At 39.0% G+C, this 9,682-nt stretch overlaps 1 long non-coding RNA gene and 1 pseudogene across 1 annotated transcript in view; one reads left to right on the top strand and one right to left on the bottom strand.

Moving 5' to 3' along the window:
• LOC123957370 overlaps positions 1-6,259 on the top strand; it is an 8,192-nt gene extending 1,933 nt beyond the window's left edge. The window contains exons 2-4 of the long non-coding RNA XR_006821779.1: positions 440-521; positions 5,533-5,626; positions 5,793-6,259. This is a non-coding gene — a long non-coding RNA (uncharacterized LOC123957370). The remainder of the gene's footprint in view (positions 1-439; positions 522-5,532; positions 5,627-5,792) is intronic.
• LOC123957368 lies at positions 1,441-8,310 on the bottom strand (annotated as a pseudogene).
• Between the last annotated feature and the right edge of the window lie 1,372 nt (positions 8,311-9,682).

The following is a 9,682-nucleotide window of genomic DNA, read 5'->3' as shown; positions in this document are numbered from 1 at the left end:
TGCACCTACGATGACAATTTCAGACCCCTCCATGATTTCTAAGTGGGAGAACTTGCAAAATAGCAGGGTGTTCAAATACTTATTTTCCTCACTGTACAGTAGGCAGTTGATAAGCTACTTTTGAGCTGTTTCTAGTTAACATTTATTTTCAACATTAGGTATATTATACAATACTAATATAGGAAATGTGCTATGCTTGCCATGAAAACCATATTGTTGACTAAGAGAGATAATACAGTCTCTAGTTTTAATCTAAAGCCAGCCATAGTTACCGCAGCCCTTTGTCTATACTTGGTCAAGTTAATATTAATATGTGCATAAGCTAGGTTGTTAGTTATCAAGTCATTATTGTTGAGGGATGATTCTTAAAACAAAGATTTGAATTTGAAGGTCTTTGTTATGTCTGATTGGAGAATGTGTAAATTGTTTTTAAATGCAGGTACGTTATAGCTGATGCTTTTATCCACTACTCAGTGAAGACAACACAATGATTCCTAAAGCCAACGGTAAGGAGGTCAAAGGTCAGTACTGTACTGTGTAAATTAGGACTTATCATAGATGATTCGATCTTATTAATGATTATATCTAATTACATTGTCAATAAATACCATGCACACAGACCCAAAAAGCCCTGGAATGACTCTCTTTACTATAAGACTTTGATGCATTCAATCCAGGAACATTTGGGAAGTCTAGAAGAGCCTTATGAATAAATTATTTTATCTCAATTATGTGTTGTATGCTTGGGACTTTTTGTTTTACATTTCTTACTTTTTTCACGACCGAGGCACTGAAGGGGCTGACTGTCTGATTGGAATGTATTACAGGCTCCTGCAGAGTAAACTTATTAATTGAGAATTAGCTGTGGACAGGTGCATTTCAAATAATCAGTTTTACTTTGTTGTTACCGTGCTCGTATAGTGTGCGAGTGAAAATTAGTAGTGCATTGATATAGTGATTGTGTGAAATTGTAGTAGCGGCTGTCATAATTCATGCATATAGGAGAAACAAAAAAGAAGGCACCACAAGCACATGACAAATGCAATTAATTAAAATAATAATTAATATAATACTACTAATAATATCATACATTATGCAGAGCCTACATTTTGGATACACAATATTTTGATGTTTTAATCACTCCATGTCACTACTAATCTTAGATCTATACCGCTGCTGAAAATTACAAGAATGTATAAATAGATCAAATGTTTGTTAGAAGATCTCACAAATAAAACTAGACAATTGAGACAATTTATAGATTTTTCAAGGCTTGAATTCAAAAATTAATTTTAGACCTTGTTAAAGAGCTGTTGACAGCCCACAGAAATACACAGGTTGACACACCGCTGTGTCACAGAGCCTCATACTACAGATGTTTACCGATTTAAGGTTACAGTAATTAAATACTACTAACAACAATTAAGACAGTACACAAGATAGGATTTTTATATTGCATAGTTTATGATTATAAAAACATGTAAAACTGACAAACCATTGATGGTAAAATCTTTTTCTATAGAAAATGATGTCCACAACAATCAGGCACATTTCTCACACAAGATCAGAAGATATTGATCCCATTTGGTTACCTTTACTCATCTTTTTTAAATGTTAATGTTAAGCCAAACATAAAATAAATTGAGTGCTTTATCGTTCTCAGCTGGGATGTGGGAGCTTCAGAGCTTCTTGATCTCTTTGCTGGATGTATGATGTTTAGACGTGCCAGTGTTTCCCCTAGGATGGAGTTGTAGTGCGCAGTATGTCTGAAGATAAAACCCCAACACAACATGTCTCAGCAGCAGTGCTCTTGTGTCCATGAGCATGCGATGAACATTAGAATAGCTTCAAATGTCACTTTCCCAATTTTATGTGAGCTTCAGATGAATGTTTTGGTGGTGGTGGTCATGGTCAGATGGGTGGGGGGTTTGGGCTCCTCCGCCAAGAAAATGTAACATTTTCCAATGAAATATGTAATTTCACATCACATTGAGACATTATTTTTACCATATCTCTAGACAAATACTTGAAATGTTTAGGGCAGTTAATAAAGAAACAACGCAATGGATAAGACGCCTGCCTTTGGCGTGAGAGACCCGGGTTCAATCCCCCACTGTTACCCATCCACAATTGTGTCCCTGAGCAAGACACTTAACCACTAGTTACTCCAGAGGCGTGCGACCTCTGACATGTATAGCAAGTGTAAGTCGCTTTGGATAAAAGCATCAGCTAAATGAGTAAATGTAAAAGATGAAATATCATAAAAAGGTTATAAAAACATTTGTACATATACAGCTAGAGCTACAGAATTTGCATATAACCCTGATTCTGTCTTGCGTATCATTTGCTCATGTTTTTGTGTTTGAAATTCCATCACAGTGAGTCGTTTGCTGCTGCACCTATTTTTTTCTTGCTGTACAGTTCGTGTCTCAGCGCTTGTGTTGAGCTTGTTTGTACAATCAACTGCCCTAGTTTTCATACTGGACTTCATAAGTTGTGAATGTGCCACATCTGTGACAGTCAACAAATGGAAAAGGGATAAGAGAGGTATATTTATAAAAACATTTGTACATATACAGCTGGAGCTACAGGATTGGCATTTAACCCTGGAATCTGTCTTACAGCACGGAAGTAAGTCACGGGCTACTTCACCTAATTTTCACACTGTACGTGTTGTGTTGCACTTGTTTCACCCACCCTAGTTTTCATACTGGATATCATAAGCAAGGGGTCCGTTAATAGCAAAACCGAGATAGAAAGAAACCTTTTCTGTGCTGAAACCACTTGTTATACCAGCAATGAGAGCTGGACGCACGGGGAATTTTAGTTTTCCATAATTTGCAAACACCTCTCCTTGCTCAATGGCTCCACTGACTCGATGAAGGCGGTTGATAATCGCTTTGTCTTTAAATATATCTCCATTCCGCCAGAGTTGTGCCAAAGTATCACGGCGCATCTCTTTAAAATTCTCATCTAGTTGGGGTTTAGAAACAAGCCTCTTGAGTCCCTCTTCTTTCCCCAAGTAGAGGTGGGCAACGGTGCTCCTTTTCGGAAACAGAGCCAGGTGCTTGCGAGATGAGTTTCTTATTGCTCTCACGTAGGTCCCAATTTCTGTGTTTTCCTCAGTAGGACTTGGCCACAGTAACAGCAGAGCCAGGTAGTACGGGTCTGGGAAGGGATACCGAAGTCCTACATCTTGCAGTGTTTCCAGCAGGAGAGCAGAGAGTTTGCTGTAACTCTTCACATGTTTAGATTTTGGTTTCAAAATGGAAAGAACTATGTTTGACAAAATGTAATTGATTTTTTCCTTTGTCTTTTGTTTTTTGTTGAGGAGTTGTTGTTGTAAGAATGCATAGCACTCTGTGATCTTCTCAATCTCTTCAGCAGGTCTGTCCAAATGCTGAAGAATCCCTACAAATGTATCTGCATGTTTCTCTTCAAGAAACGATCTTTGTTCTTCAATATCCATTTTCAAATTGAGATTAGGATTGTTTTGTTGTTCTTTTTTCATTTCATCTGGTCCAGTGCAAAAAAGATTTACATACCTTTTAAAAAGACCACAGACAGTCCAACGATTCTTTGAATCGAATTCTGAACTGTTTGCTTTTATATACGTGAAGTAACAGTCGAGGATTTCAAACGTTTCTTTTACTTCAGTTTTCAGATTTTGGAGAAACTGCGTGTGTTCTTTGATGATCTCCACGTATCTGTTGTTGATCTCGTTGTCCTCCTTATACACGCTGGTGATTGGGATTGCTTTTTGCAGAAAACTCCGCAAGTACCTCTTCTTCATTGGGTCACTTTCATCAAAGAACGACAATCGGCTCAATATCTCAAAGACCAGGAAAGCAATTTCCAGCACACCCACGTAGCCATAAACATTGTATGACTTTCTGGGATAGTCATCTGATTCATCATCAGCAGCGTCCATCTCAGGTTCATCCTCTGTATTTGCCAGCTCTTGAGCCCTTTTAAAAGCTTTGATAGCATTATCGGCTATTTTAATGTTTGTGTTTAAGTCTTCTGGATTGTGTGATGTCTCCTGCTTTTCTCTGTGGTTGTTTGATTTTAAATTGCTTTTGTGAATCTGCCCAATTGTGTCAAATGTGTATGGGTTTTCTTTAATTTTCTTGGCCTTCTCAGCCCATTTCAGAGCCTCTGGGAAGTCACAAGTCGTTGATGTACAAATATCTTGCCAGTGCCTGAGGAATAGATGCACTTTTTTCAAACCTGGTTGATGCTTTCACAAAGATTTCTTGGACAGTCTGTCTCCCTTGCTTGCTGTTGATGTTGTCTATGAGTGGAGAAAATAGTTCTCTCTCATCTCCATCTTTCTTGCGCTGCCTTTCAATCAACATCCGTTGAATTGAGAGCATGAATCTGTGTTTGACAACCGTGACTGAAGAACAAATCACAGTGAAGAATCTCCATAGAGATATCACTCACTTTTAAATAGCAGCTTCTCTCCAACTCTTCCAGACATGCAGATGCGATGGAATGATGAAGGATTCGAATTCCTTTGAATTCCCAGTCTTCAACTGTCTCTATGATGAGAAAGTTTGAATATGGCTTCATTCTGTCCATTACACCGTCCTCCTTCCAGTGTATACTTTTCATTCCCAGGAAATCCTCACAGAGAGAGAGAGAGATTTCAGATCCTGCCACATAGGTGTTAAGTAAGGCTAGAAAGGAAAAGAGTTTGGCCTCCTTTGAGCTGATATCAAAGTTCTCCAGTGTGTTATGAGCAATGTCCTCAATGTATTTTTTGTCAAAGTTGTGCTTCATGATCATGAAGCTGTAAAAGTTCTCAGGTTTTTCATGAGTTTCTTTGAGCTCTTTGAGTTTCTTTTCAAACTCCTTCTGTTCATCTGTTGTTAGTGAAGCAGTTATGTATTGACTTTGTGTTGGACCGTGCTGTCTGTATTGTTCCTTTGGGCTATGGGATCGAACACAGTTAAGGATGATGACTTTGCAGTTTTGTGAGTCGTCCACATTTATGTTAGAGAAATTCTCTACAGCTTGACCGATACAGTTTACAAGATCGTAAGGATTCTCGGTTTCCTTTGAGTCATCAACTAACAGTAAAACTGGAGATGGTTTCTCACTTTCAAGTTTCATGAGCCTTCTGACTTGGACGGCCACTTCTGTCTTGGGCAGCGTGTTGTCTTTCAGCACAGCACATCTTAACTCTTGACGGAGATCCCACATCACATGCATTGCTAAGGTTGTTCCACCACAGCCTGGATCGTGAAACAGATTCAGCAGAGCGCATATGTCTTGGGAATCTTTCAACTGAAGTCTGATCATCTTCTTCACATTTTCATACTTGTCCCGCTTGACAAATGGCTTCTCTTTGTCTTTGTCACAGAAGTAGAAGTTCCACCATTTGACTTTTCCTCCTCTGTAGAATTCCTCCTCAACTTTGATTCTCAAGGCTTCAAACTCCGGGCTGTTCTCATCATAAACGTTTTCACACTGATTCAGACACAAAATATCCAGAGCGGTCATGAAATCTTCATCCTTCTGTTTCAGGACAACAGCGCTGGAACCGGAAGAGGGAAGCAGCCTTCCAGATGACTGATTGAATGGTCCCAGAGCCATAATAGTGCCATTGATCTCACTTAGGGTTAATTCATTTATGGATAGACGGTCAATGTCAAAATCACACTTTTCTTGAACCAGCTCCCTCCATTTCTCATACGTGCTCTGACAATCACAGAGAGTGACGATGCTTTCCTCTTCAGTGTGTTTTATGAAAGACTTGTAGGTGTCAAAAACCGGGTCTTTCTCAGTGTCCACAGGTGAAAGGAGGAGGAATATAATGAGTCTTCTTCTAGGAAGAAGAACTTCAGGGTTGCAAATGAATGAAACCAACTGCTCTACATCTCTGCAGGATTTCCTCAGCCAGTTCTTATAGTCCAGCTCCTTGTTCGAGTCGTTGTCAAGGTCATGCCTGCCGTTGCAGAAGACCCAGCTGGTCTGTTTGCAGAGGTTAAGGTTCTTTATCACGGAGTCAGTCTGTCCTTGATATTGTGATGGGTTATGCAGATTGGCCATCCTTGACTCTCTGTAGGAATGACACACTCCACCTGGAGCGGTGGAGTTAGGGTCAAAGTCTAACACACAGAACAGTTTCAGCTTACTCAAAAACTGCAGGTACTGCACTTGTCCTGGTCTGCTCTTGTTCACAACAACAACAAATCTGTTATAAGTGTCCAGCAGGTTCCCACCACACGTTAATAAATTCTTTAGTTTGTCACCCTGGTTAGATTCTTTCTTCAAAACTTCTTTTGGAAGACACTGCTGCGCCGGTTGACCTGTATGAACAGTGAAATAAATGCATTATAAGTAAAATACAACACTTATCTATTGAACTGAAGGTTAAGACTGGTGATGCTTACTGCCAGCAAATCCAAAGGAGAAAAACAACAATGTGTTTGTCCGTCTCTCAATATGTTTAAGACTCCTCACCAAAAAAGCGACAAGATAGGTTATTTGTGCGCCACTTTTTTATGACCCACATTAACATTTGTTGTGACTGCGATTTCTAGTGATACTGGTAAATAGTGAGAGAGTCTGCGTAAGGAGGTTGGATGGGTGATATCCCAGACTTTTACTGTGAAACCAAATGTTTTTTTTATTTAAAATAAGTTATTTTTAGTTTTAAGTTAAATAGCCTTACTGACATCCGTCATGTAACTTCTGTGACTTCCGTCACATGACGTAATTAACTGACTTTAACCCAAACGCTTTCCTAAACCAAACTGCGACAGTTTCACAACGTAAACCACGTGTTTAATGTAGGTAAACGATCATATGTGTTGTTTTGGGAGGCATAAATAAACAACCGTTTTGTCGTTTAGGTTAGAGGACTTGTTGACTTCCTGTCTATGGCTCTCAGCTCCAAGCTCATTGGCTTCTAATGAAGATGTAAATCTATCTCACAAATATAATAATAAGTTTCCTGTTTAAAAAGTCTCAGTAATTTCCTAAAACAGCTGGTCGCTGTAGTTTTTATCAAGCAAACAGGAGGAAATAGTGCGTTTGTTGGGGACTATTTTACATGTTTGTTATTATACATGTTGGTAGAGGGTTTCTTACCCATGTTCTTTTCCAGCTGACATGCAAGCTCACGTTGATTGACTTCTTTCAGAGTGTCAATTGTGACTTGTAAAGCTTCCTTGCTTCTATAGTGCTCAGTCATCAACTTTGCAGTGTCCATGGTGTCCTTGCCCTCCAGTTTACTCAAAGGAATAGGTTTAACCTTAGATTTTTTGTGTAATTTTAAGTAGAAATGAAACTTTTTTAGGTCTTGTTTTGTAAGGTTCTCGAGAGTTTCATGGATCTCCATAGTGATCTTGGATGTGACTGTGCTCTACAGGAAGAAACAGAAGTAAATATTTAGTAAACAACACTTTAATCAATGTCTACATTTAAAAATTCTTTTAAGTTGTATAAGTTCTAAAACTGCACTAACAAAATAGATTTTTCTTGTATATCAAAAGGCTCTATTAACAGACTGGATACAATAATATTTTGTATTACTAGCCTATAATGTAGAAAACAGAGAAATTTTACCACAACTGTTTCTTTTCTCCTAGCCCCCATGTTCTGTGGCTTTGGCTGCTTCTCTGAAGCTTTCTTGAATAGCTGCAGAGCCTTTTCAGATTCATTTTCCACCTTTTTGTCTGGTTTTGATTGAATCGTGTTACACGATTCAGCCTGTTTGGTTGCTATGTCCTGAGCCAGACTAGGTTCCGGTTGAGCGGGTTTTGGAGTCTCTTTTTGGTCTGTGCTGGTGTGAAGGATGGGTTGCAGTGTCGGCTCTGGTTTCTTGTTCAACTGACGGAGTTCTGACAGAATCTTTACAGTAGGACCGCTTTTCACTTCCAGGTCCAGAAAATCCTGCTTCTTGAAGCAAACGAGGCAATCTCCAGATACGTCTTCCTCTTGTAGCCGTTCTGCATATTTGCTATATACTTTCACGTGCTGCAGTAACCACTGGGTCACTTGTTCCTTTGTCCAGTTTTCCACATATGCTGAGAACTGTGATTCATGTTGTGATCCTTCTTTCAGATGTTGTAGATAAGATGTGATTTTGACAGCAGGACCGTGTTTTATTCCCAGGTCCACTATGTCTGTCTTTTCAAAAACAACTAAAATGTCTCCCGACACTTCCTCTTCACAGAATCTGTCTGCACAAGTCTCATGAACTTTGACCTCTGTCATCAGCCACTGGTGGACGTCTTCCTTGGTCCAGTTTTCAATCTGAGGTGGTGGCTTTGTTGTTGAATGACTCATTTTGGATCAACTAGAAATGAAACAGTTGAGTAAAAGATTAAAATGCTGATAAGAACAGTAAGAAAATATATTGCATAAAAAATCAAGCACAGTCTACAAATATAAAATACAATCTCGAAATGATTCAAAATCCACAAACTGCATGATCCACAAATATAAGATCTACAAATGATTCAAGATCCACAAATATAAAATACGATCTACAAATGATGCAAAATCCACAAACGCTCCATGATCCACAAATATAAAATACGATCTACAAATGATCCAAAATCCACAAACGCTCCATGATCCACAAATATTAAAATCGATCTACAAATGATCCAAAATCCACAAACTCTCCATGATCCACAAATATAAAATACGATCTATAAATGATTAAAAATTCACAAACAAACTCTCCATCAGCTGCCAGTGTGTGTGTTGAATATGCGGCAGCAAATGCCACAATGTACAGTCTTTTTCAGACTGTGTGGGTTAGCAACAGCATAAATGGATTGCAGCATACATAGTATGTAGATAATAAACTGTATTACAAAGGCACACTTCACCAATCAAACTATGAATAATTATTCAGCACTTTGCACATGAGCACAAATATAGTCCAAACAGGATTAAATGCAGTGTAGATGTGACAAATGTGAGCTCTTATTTTGAAGGGCATATCGAGGGGACGTGACGGCACATAGAAGCAAAATTACATTTGCGGATTGTTGTTACACTCCCTGAGGTAAACCAGAGTCTAAATGGTATGTTGATATATAGTAAGTGATCTGTATAGACATCTTATTTTGAAAACCGGACGTTGTCACATGTGAACTAAATTCGAACTAAATTCATCCAGTCCGACCCGGTTTGATAAATAATGTTGTATGTGGTTCTCGTACAGCGTAACATGAAGACTTCACAGCCTCTCTTCAGATAGGACGCTCATACTGCAACACTTGTCTTTGTAAAGAGATAAACTGACAGGATAAAGTCTCTAACCTGCCTGTCAGCTCGCTCTGGGCCAGTTCACTTACCGTAAAGGCTTGAATACGTGTGCACACACACTTCTCACAAACGAGTGACAGAAACACTCCAAGCGGTTCTTTTCTAAGAAGGAGGAGCCAATTATTCAGAGGGGGGGTCTGGATGTTCCTCCCCCAGCAATTTTTTAGCATTAAACACTTTCTATGTTTGAATCAATTTATTCTGGAAATGTTTTATCTAAGCTATGTCAATGGAAACTCAGGCAATTCTGTCTCTGAGCTCTTCAGGCAGTTCCTTTGACCTCATGATTTTCATTTGCTCTGACATGCACTGTGAGCTGTAAGGTCTTATATAGACAGGTGTGTGGCTTTCCTAATCAAGTCCAATCAGTATAATCAAACACAGCTGG

Source organism: Micropterus dolomieu, linkage group LG19 (assembly GCF_021292245.1).
Source record: "Micropterus dolomieu isolate WLL.071019.BEF.003 ecotype Adirondacks linkage group LG19, ASM2129224v1, whole genome shotgun sequence".
NCBI lineage: Eukaryota > Metazoa > Chordata > Actinopteri > Centrarchiformes > Centrarchidae > Micropterus > Micropterus dolomieu.
Note: the sequence above shows the minus strand (reverse complement) of the source record. Positions and strands in the feature narration are given on the sequence as shown.